Here is a 9,216-nt window from a genome sequence, read left to right as displayed (position 1 = left end):
AAATTTTCCCTCAGTGTACCTGAACAGGCACTGGAGTGTGGTGATTCGGGGATTTTTATAGTAACTTCATTGCAATGTTAATGTTCGCATACTTGTGACACTGATGAATAAATTTCAAATTTAATGAAATATGTTTTCTCTCTGTGAGATCCTGCTGTGCAGATATGACCAATAAAATTAATTCTGTGGCCTGGTGATTGGGTGGGTGAACTGGTGTTATATGCAGAGGGTGAAAAGGATTCTGTCTCAATCTTTTACACACGAAGGAATAGTGTTTGAGGTCACATGTCTATGGAAAGTCACAGCACTCAGAAGGCATCCCAGCCCTTAGACCCTGAGACAATTGTCAGTGGCTGAAAGAATTAATAACCGGATACAGAGATTCAACAAGAGCAGCAAACCCAGTACAGGAAATGACAAGAAAATCAATACAGTTAAACAGCCTTTCTAGAATTAGGAACTGGACACAGGGGACGGGCCTTTCCAGCCTCACTCTTCCCCAAGCTGCAAAATCCCACCCGTGTTCAACAGACCTTCCCATTCTCCGCCCCTCGCCTGCTCCGATTCCCGTGGCGGTCGGGCCGGTCCAATTCCAGCCAGAGACTTACCCGGAACACCAACAATCGCCAGGAGGGGATAGTAAAAACATTGAATCGCGTACAGTAGATATTGAGTCCGATCAACTGATGTCATCCACCAATAATCAGCAGTAAACTGAGAAATCCAATAGAATAAACTCCTGTCCTTGGTTGGAACATTCCGGTTCATTGTTCCCAGATTCCGATCCATTGTTGCAAGATTCCAATCCATTGTTCCCAGATTCTGATCCATTGTCGTAACATTCCAATCCATTGTTCCCAGATTCTGATCCATTGTTGGAAGACTCCAATCCATTGCTCCCAGATTCTGATCTCTCCTCTCCCTCCCTCTCTCTCCACAGCCGCTGATCTCTGTTGCTGTCGGAGTTGCCGCTCCCGCTGACCCAATGGGACAACACATTGAACGGAATCCCTTATTAATAGAAGAGGGGAATCCCTCCAGGCACACTAATCGGATCCATGGAGACTCACATCAATTCCAGTCACTAAACAAACAGCTTCACTTAACCCCCTTCAATCCAACACTTTTTATACCCAACGTAGAACAGTTACAGCCTCGATGGGGTGTTGAGGGTCAGGGAGGGATGGAAAGTTGGAAATAATGTAGGGTCAATATTAATTCGATACAGCAGAGATCACTCTGCTAGTGTTAATTTCGAGACGACGAGAATACAAAAGCAGGGGTGTACTGCTGAGGGTTTATAAGACACTGGTCTGACCGCATTCACAATATTGTCAGAAATTATGGTCCCCGTATCTAAGGAAGGATGTGCTGGCCTTGGAGAGGGTCCAGAGCAGGTTCACAAGAATGATCCGGGGAATGAAAGACTTGACGCATGAGGAGCGTCTGATGTCTGGGGGTCCACACTCGATGCAGTTTGGAAGTATGAGGAAGGGGATCACATTGAAACTTACAGAATAATGAAAGGCCTGGATAGAGTGCACTTGGGGAAGATGTTTCCATTAGTTGGGGAGACTTGGACCCGAGGGCACAGACTCAGAGGAAAGGGACGGCCCTTTAGAAATGTGATGTGGAGATGGCGGTGTTGGACTGGGGTGTGCGCAGTAAGAAGTCTCACAACACCAGTTTCCCACTCACCTGATGAAGGAGCAGCGTTCCGAAAGCTCGTGATTCGAAATAAACCTGTGGGACTTTAACCTGCTGTTGTGAGACTTCTTAGTTCAGAACTGAGACGAGGAGGAATTTCTTCAGCCAGAGGGTGGTGAATCCGGCACGGTAGCACAGTGGTTAGCACTGCTGCTTCACAGCTCCAGGGACCTGGGTTTGATTCCCGGCTCGGGTCAGTGTCTGTGTGGAGTCTGCACGTTCTCCCCGTGTCTGCATGAGTTTTCTCCGGGCGCTCCGGTTTCCTTCCAAAGTCCCATAGAAGTGCTGGTTAGGTACATTGGCCATGCTAAATACTCCCTCAGTGTTATCCAAACAGGCGCCAGAGTGTAGCAACTGTGGGATTTTCACAGTAACTTCATTGCAGTGTTGATGTAAGCCTACTTGTGACACGAATAAATAACCTTTATACTTATTCACTGATGCTTGAGTGTTAAACCTCCCGATACAATCAGCACTTGTTTACACAACAAAATCAATCCCATTCCAAGAGATACATGGGAGAGTGAACATCGAAGGGTCTGTTCCTCTGCAACACTTTTCTTTGTTCTTAAGGCATCTTTAAGCATGTTGATTTGGAAATAATTTTATCCAAGATTTAACATAAATCTTCTTCACATCAGGTTATGGATCTCACTTTTATGGTCAGAAAAAAATCCTTCAGTTCAGTTCCTGTTGTTCAACTCCTCCAAAACAGTCATGGGGGCGATGGGTTATTCACTCAGACATTTCCCTCAGATGCTTTTAATGTGATAATCCTTGGAAATTTAAACAGATAGTGAAAAAATCATGACAGTTCAATGAATCCGATCACATTGCAGAATGCCAAGACTAAAATAACCTGCTGCCTGGCTAATTGGATTAGCTATGTTGCCTCACAGCACCAGGGACACAGGTTCGATTCCCGGCTTGGGTCACTGTCTGTGCGGAGTCTGCATGTTCTCCCCATGTCTGCATGGGTTTCCTCCGGCTGCTCCGGTTTCCTCCCACAGTCTGAAAAACGTGCTGTTAGGTGGATTGGCAATGCTAAAGTGTCCTTAGTGTCCACAGATGTACTGGATAGGTGGATTGGCCATTCTACATTGCCCCTTAGTGTCCACAGATGTACTGGATAGGTGGATTGGCCATTCTACATTGCCCCCTAGTGTCCACAGATGTACTGGATAGGTGGATTGGCCATTCTACCTTGCCCCTTAGTGTCCACAGATGTACTGGTTCAGTGGATTGGCCATTCTACATTGCCTCTTAGTGTCCACAGATGTACTGGTTCGGTGGATTGGCCATTCTACATTGCCCCTCAGTGTCCACAGATGTGCGGGTTAGGTGTATTGGCCATGCTAATTGCCCCTTACTATCCAAAGATTTGCAGGTTAGGTGAATTGGTCATGCTAAATTTAGCACTCATGCCACGCTGAATCGTATAATTCTAGTGCAGAAGGAGGCCATTCAGCCCATCGAGTCTGCACCGGCCACAATCCCACCCAGGCCCTGTCCCTGTAACCCCATGCATTTACTCTAGCAAGTCTCCCTGACACTAAGGGGCAATTTAGCATGGCCAATCCACCGAACCTGCATATCTTTGGACTGTGGGAGGAAACCGGAGCACCCGGAGGAAACCCACGCAGACACGGGGAGAACGTGCAAACTCCACACAGACAGTGACCCGAGGCCAGGAATCGAACCAGGGTCCCTGGCGCTGTGCCACCCCACGAAGTATCAATCTATTTCTGAATATGAAGATTAATTAATGTTGGGGGTACAGAGTGTGAGCAGAATAAGAGGATTTTCGGGCACCTTCGTGTTGAGCTGGGCCAGAGAACGGGGCTTTAAACATTTCAATTCAGTTTGTAAAATCTGGAAATAAGTCAGTGAAAATAGCGGTGAAGTTGATGGGTTGTTTTAAAAGCCTGACCAGTTCACTGATGTACTTCAGGAGAGGTCCTTACCCAGGCTCAGCTCTACGTGACTCCAGCCCCACACCAATGTGGTTGACTCAACTGTCCTCTGAAGTGACTGAGTCTGCCCTGTGTTTGTAAGAAAGCTCCAACGATGAATTTCCAAGGATGGACACTAAAGTCAGCAATGCCCACACACTGAGAATGAACAATACTGATTTTGGCACGAAACATCGGTTATGTTACACCACACTAAGGGCCTCATGGTCTGATTTGCCAGCGGGATAAAGCCTCAGACCAGCAGGTTGTGTAGTGTCCAAAGATGTGCAGGTTGGGTGGATTGGCCATGCTGAATTGCCCCTTAGTGTCCAAAGATGAGAAGGACAGGTGGATTAACCATGCTAACTTGCCTCTTTGTGTCCAAAGATATGGAGGATCGGTTGATTGGCCATGTTAAATTGCCTTAACGGGCGCGAACACTTGGTAAAGTCAGGTGTGAGGCGATTAGTACAATCCGTGCAGATGTCCACTTTACCAAGGCCCGAAAATGGCCGCGATCCGAACCGCGCCCGAAATGGGTGATGCATTTAAATTGACTTAATGAGCTGGATGCCCAATCTTACCTGCATTTCCGCCCTTACCATCGCGTTCGCCCGTCCAGATTTGGCGCGGAACAGATGTGCTCGGCAAAGGTCTGTTTCGGGCAGTCCAGCTCTGAGGAGGTAAGATCAGAGCTTCTGGCGGCTCTCTGACTCAGATCAGTGGTGGGGGGAGAGGGGGGTGGGGGTGCGGGAGGCTGGAGGTGGATCAGATCATTCTCTGGTCATGGGGGGAGGGGAGGGAGGTGGATCAGATCATTCTCTGGTCATGGGGGGAGGGGAGGGAGGTGGATCAGATCATTCTCTGGTGAAGGGGGCAGGGGTGGGAGGGTTGCTATTGCCATTCTGCGGGTGATTGGTGGGGGGGGGGGTCGCGATCGGTCTGGGTAGTGGGGGAGGTGGGTGTAAAGGGGGATAGTTATGTTGTGGGGTGGGACGATGTCTGTGGGGGCCATCACTCCCACTTTTCGCTCCCAGGTCACTTTATCCGCTTGTTGCTGCCCGGGAGCGGTGTGACAGGGGCGCCCGTTTCAGATGTATTTCTCACTGCGCACGCGCAGTTCAGAGCTCCGATCGGAGTTGCAGCGTTTCGAGAGCGAGAAGCCCCGCCCACAGAGCGATTCACACTCACAATGTTTTTTCCAGGTTAGGTGCTTATGGGGCCCCGGAGAACAGATTTCCAAGTCAGATCTGAATTGCGTCCAGATTCAGCACTTGGAATCAAAATGGTAAAATCGGGCCCTTAGTGTGCAGAGGTGTGCAGGTTAGGGGGATTGGCCATGATAAATTGCCCCTTAGTGTCCAAAGACATGCTGGTCAGGTGCATTGGCCATGCTAAATTTCCCCTTAGTGTCCAAAGACATGCTGGTCAGGTGCATTGGCCATGCTAAATTGCCCCTTAGTGTCCAAAGACATGCTGGTCAGGTGCATTGGCCATGCTAAATTGCCCCTTAGTGTCCAAAGACATGCTGGTCAGGTGCATTGGCCATGCTAAATTCTCCCAAAGTACATGCAAACAGGTTCCGGAGTGTGGCGACTTGGGGATTTGCACAGTCGATTCATAGAGATTTACAGCATGGAAACAGGCCCTTTGGCCCAACTTGTCCACACATCCCAGTTTTCACCAATAAGCTTGTCCCAATTGCCCGCATTTGGCCCATATCCCTTTATACCCATAGAAATCATAGAATCCCTAATGTGCAGAAGGAGGCCATTTGGCCCATCATGTCTGCACCAATCACAATCCCACCCAGACCCGATCCCTGTAACCCCACTCTTTTATCATGCTAGTCCACCTGACACTAAGGGGCAATTTGCGATGGCCAATCAACCTAACCTGCTCACCTTTGGACTGTGGAAGGGAACTGGAGCACCCGGGGGAAACCCACGCAGACACCGGGAGAACGTGCAGACTCCACACAGACAGAGACCTGAGGCTGGAATTGAACCCGGGTCCCTGCCGCTGTGAGGCAGCAGTGCTAACCACTGTGCCACCGTGCAGCCCATCTTACCCATGTAACTGTCTAAATGCTTTTTGAAAGGCAAAATTGTACCCGTCTCCACTACTGCCTCTGGCAGCTCGTTTGCGTTAAGTGACGTTTCAACAAAATTAACTTAATTGCAGCGTTAATATAAGCCTACTTGTGACCGATACATAAACTTTAATCTGCAAACGGTGCCATCTTTGATGAAGAGTAAGATAAAAGCAAAATACCGCGGATGCTGGAATCTGAAATTAAAACAGGAAATGCTGGAAAAACTCAGCAGGTCCGACAGCATCTGAGAGAAAAGAGCAAATGTTTCAACTCTGGATGACCCTTCGTCAGACTCAAAGCGTTGTCTCGATTCTCTCTTCTGTCTGTGTGGAGTTTGCACATTCCCTCCGTGTCTGTGTGGGTTTCCTCCGGGTGCTCCGGTTTCCTCCCGCAGTCCAAAGATCTGCAGGTTAGGTGGATCGACCATGATAAATCACCACTTAGTGTCAGGGGGACTAGCAGGGTAAATATGTGGGGTTACGGGGATAGGGCCTGGGTGGGATTGTTGTCGGTGGAGGCTCGATTGGCCAAATGGCCTCCTTCTGCACTGTAGGGATTCTATGATTCACAGATGCTGTCAGACCTGCTGAGATTTTCCAGTATTTTCTGTTTTTGATAAAGTTATACCTCCCAAAGTAAACAGACAGTGGAAACAGAAGGTCCCTTATTTCATAACAAAATGGCGATTCTCGAACCACTGCCCAGAATCGACAGTCAGAAAAGGAACTTTGCTGTTAAATTAAAGTACTGTGTTCAGTGAAGCACGTTAAAATAATCTGGGTCAAATACCTTCAATTCACAATTTTGATGACACAATAAGGATTACACAATATTGATTCCACAATAATGATGACACAATAAGGATTACACAATATTTATTCCACAATAAGGATTACACAACATTGATTACACAATATTGATTACACAGAATTGATTGCACAACATTGATTACACAATATTAATTACACAACATTGATGACACAGTTATGATTACACAACATTGATTACACAATATTAATTACAGAACATTGATTACACAGTTATGACTACACAACATTGATTACACAATATTAATTACACAACATTGATTACAGTTATGATTCCACAACATTGATTACACAATATTACAAAGAACACAGAACAAAACAGCACAGGAACCAGCCCTTCGGCCCTCCAGGTCCACGCCGCTCCCTGGTCCAAACTAGACCATTCTTTTGTATCCTTCCATTCCCACTCCGTCCATGTGGCTAACCAGATAAGTCATAATCGTTCCCAGTGTATCCGCCTCCACCACTTTGCCCGGCAGCGCATTCCAGGCTCCCACCACCCTCTGTGTAAAATACGTCCTTCTGATATCCGTGTTAAACCTTCCCCCTCTCACCTTGAACCTATGACCCCTCGTGAACGTCACCACCGACTTGGGAAAATGCTTCCCACGGTTCACCCTAACTTTGCCTTTCATAATTTTATACACCTCGATTAGGTCACCCCCCATCCTCCGTATTTCTAGTGAGAACAACCCCAGTTTACCCAATCTCTCCTTATAACTAAGCCCTTCCATACCAGGCAACATCCTGGTAAACCTCCACTGTATTCTCTCTTAAGCCTCCACGTCCTTCTGGTAGTGTGGCGAACGGAACTAGGTGCAGTATTCCAAATGCGGCTGAACCAACGTTCTATACAACTGCAACATCAGACCCCAACTTTTATACTCTATGCCCCATCCTATGAAGGCAAGCATGCCATATGCCTTATTCACTACCTTCTCCACCTGTGACATCACCTTCAAGGATCTGTGGACTTGCACACCCAGGTCCCTCTGCGTATGTACACCCTTTCTGGTTCTGCCATTTACCGTATAGCTCCCCCCGACGTTAGTTCTACCAAAATGCATAACTTCGCATTCATCTGGATTGAACTCCATCTGCCATTTCTTTGCCCAAATTTCCAGCCTATCTATATCCTTCTGTAGCCTCTGACAATGTTCCTCACTATCTGCAAGTCCAGCCATTTTCGTGTCGTCCGCAAAGTTACTGATCACCCCAGTTACACCTTCTTCCAGATCGTTTATATATATATATATATCACAAACAGCAGAGGTCCCAATACAGAGCCCTGCGGAACACCACTAGTCACAGGCATGGAGCCGGAAAAAGACCCTTCCACTACCACCCCTCTGTCTTCTGTGACCAAGCCAGTTCTCCACCCATCTAGCCACTCCCCCTTTATCCCGTGAGATCCAACATTTTGCACCAACCTACTATGAGGGACTTTGTCAAACGCTTTACTAAAGTCCATATAGACGACATCCACGGCCCTTCCATCGTCAACCATTCTCGTCACTTCTTCAAAAACCTCCACCAGGTTAGTGAGGCGTGACCTCCCTCTCACAAAACCATGCTGACTATCGTTAAGGAGTTTATTCCTTTCTAAATGCACATACATCCTATCTCTAAGAATCCTCTCCAACAACTTCCCTACCACGGACGTCAAGCTCACCGACCTATAATTTCCCGTTTTATCCTTCCTTCCCTTCTTAAATAACGGGACCACATTAGCTGTCCTCCATTCCTCTGGGAACTCACCTGTGTCCAGTGACGACACAAAGATTTGCGTCAGAGGCCCAGCGATTTCATCTCTCGTCTCCCTGAGCAGCCTTGGATAGATTCCATCAGGCCCTGGAGATTTGTCAGTCTTTATATTCCCTAAAAAACCTAACACTTCCTCCATTGTGATGGAGATTTTCTCTAACGGGTCAACAGTCCTGCCGAGACACTCCCAGTCAACACATCCATTTCCTTTGTGAGTACCGACGCACTGTATTCATTTAGGATCTCCCCTACTTCTTTGGGCTCGAAGCATAATTCCCCACTTTTGTCCCTGAGGGGTCCGATTTTTTTCCCTGACAACCCTTTTGCTCCGAACGTATGAATAAAATGCCTTGGGATTCTCCTTAATCCTGTCTGCCAAGGACATTTCGTGACCTCTTTTTTCCCTTCTAATTGCTCGTTTGAATTCTTTCCTACTTTCTTTGTATTCCTCCAGAGCTCCCTCCGTTTTTAGCTGCCTGGACCAACGTACGCCACTCTTTTCTTTTTCACCAATCCCTCAATTTCCCTGGTTATCCATGGTTCTCGAATCCGACCCTTCCTGTCCTTCTTTTTTACAGGCACATGCTTGTCCTGTAGCCCGAACAACCGTTCCTTAAAAGACTGCCACATACCAGATGTGGATTTACCCTCAAACAGCCTCTCCCAATCACCAGCTGCCAATTTCTGCCTAATCCCACTTAAGTTAGCCTTCCCCCAATCCAACACCTTACCCTTGGGACACCACTCATCATTTTCCATCACTATCCTGAAGCTAACAGAATTGTGGTCACTATTTGCCACATGTTCCCCGACCAAAACTTTGAAAACCTGACCGGGCTCAATCGCCAGTACTCGGTCCAGTATAGCCCCC

The sequence above is a fragment of the Mustelus asterias genome (assembly GCF_964213995.1).
Source record: "Mustelus asterias chromosome 26 unlocalized genomic scaffold, sMusAst1.hap1.1 SUPER_26_unloc_27, whole genome shotgun sequence".
Classification (NCBI taxonomy): domain Eukaryota; kingdom Metazoa; phylum Chordata; class Chondrichthyes; order Carcharhiniformes; family Triakidae; genus Mustelus; species Mustelus asterias.
The sequence above is the reverse complement of the archived record's forward strand: the minus strand, read 5'-3'. Positions refer to the sequence as shown.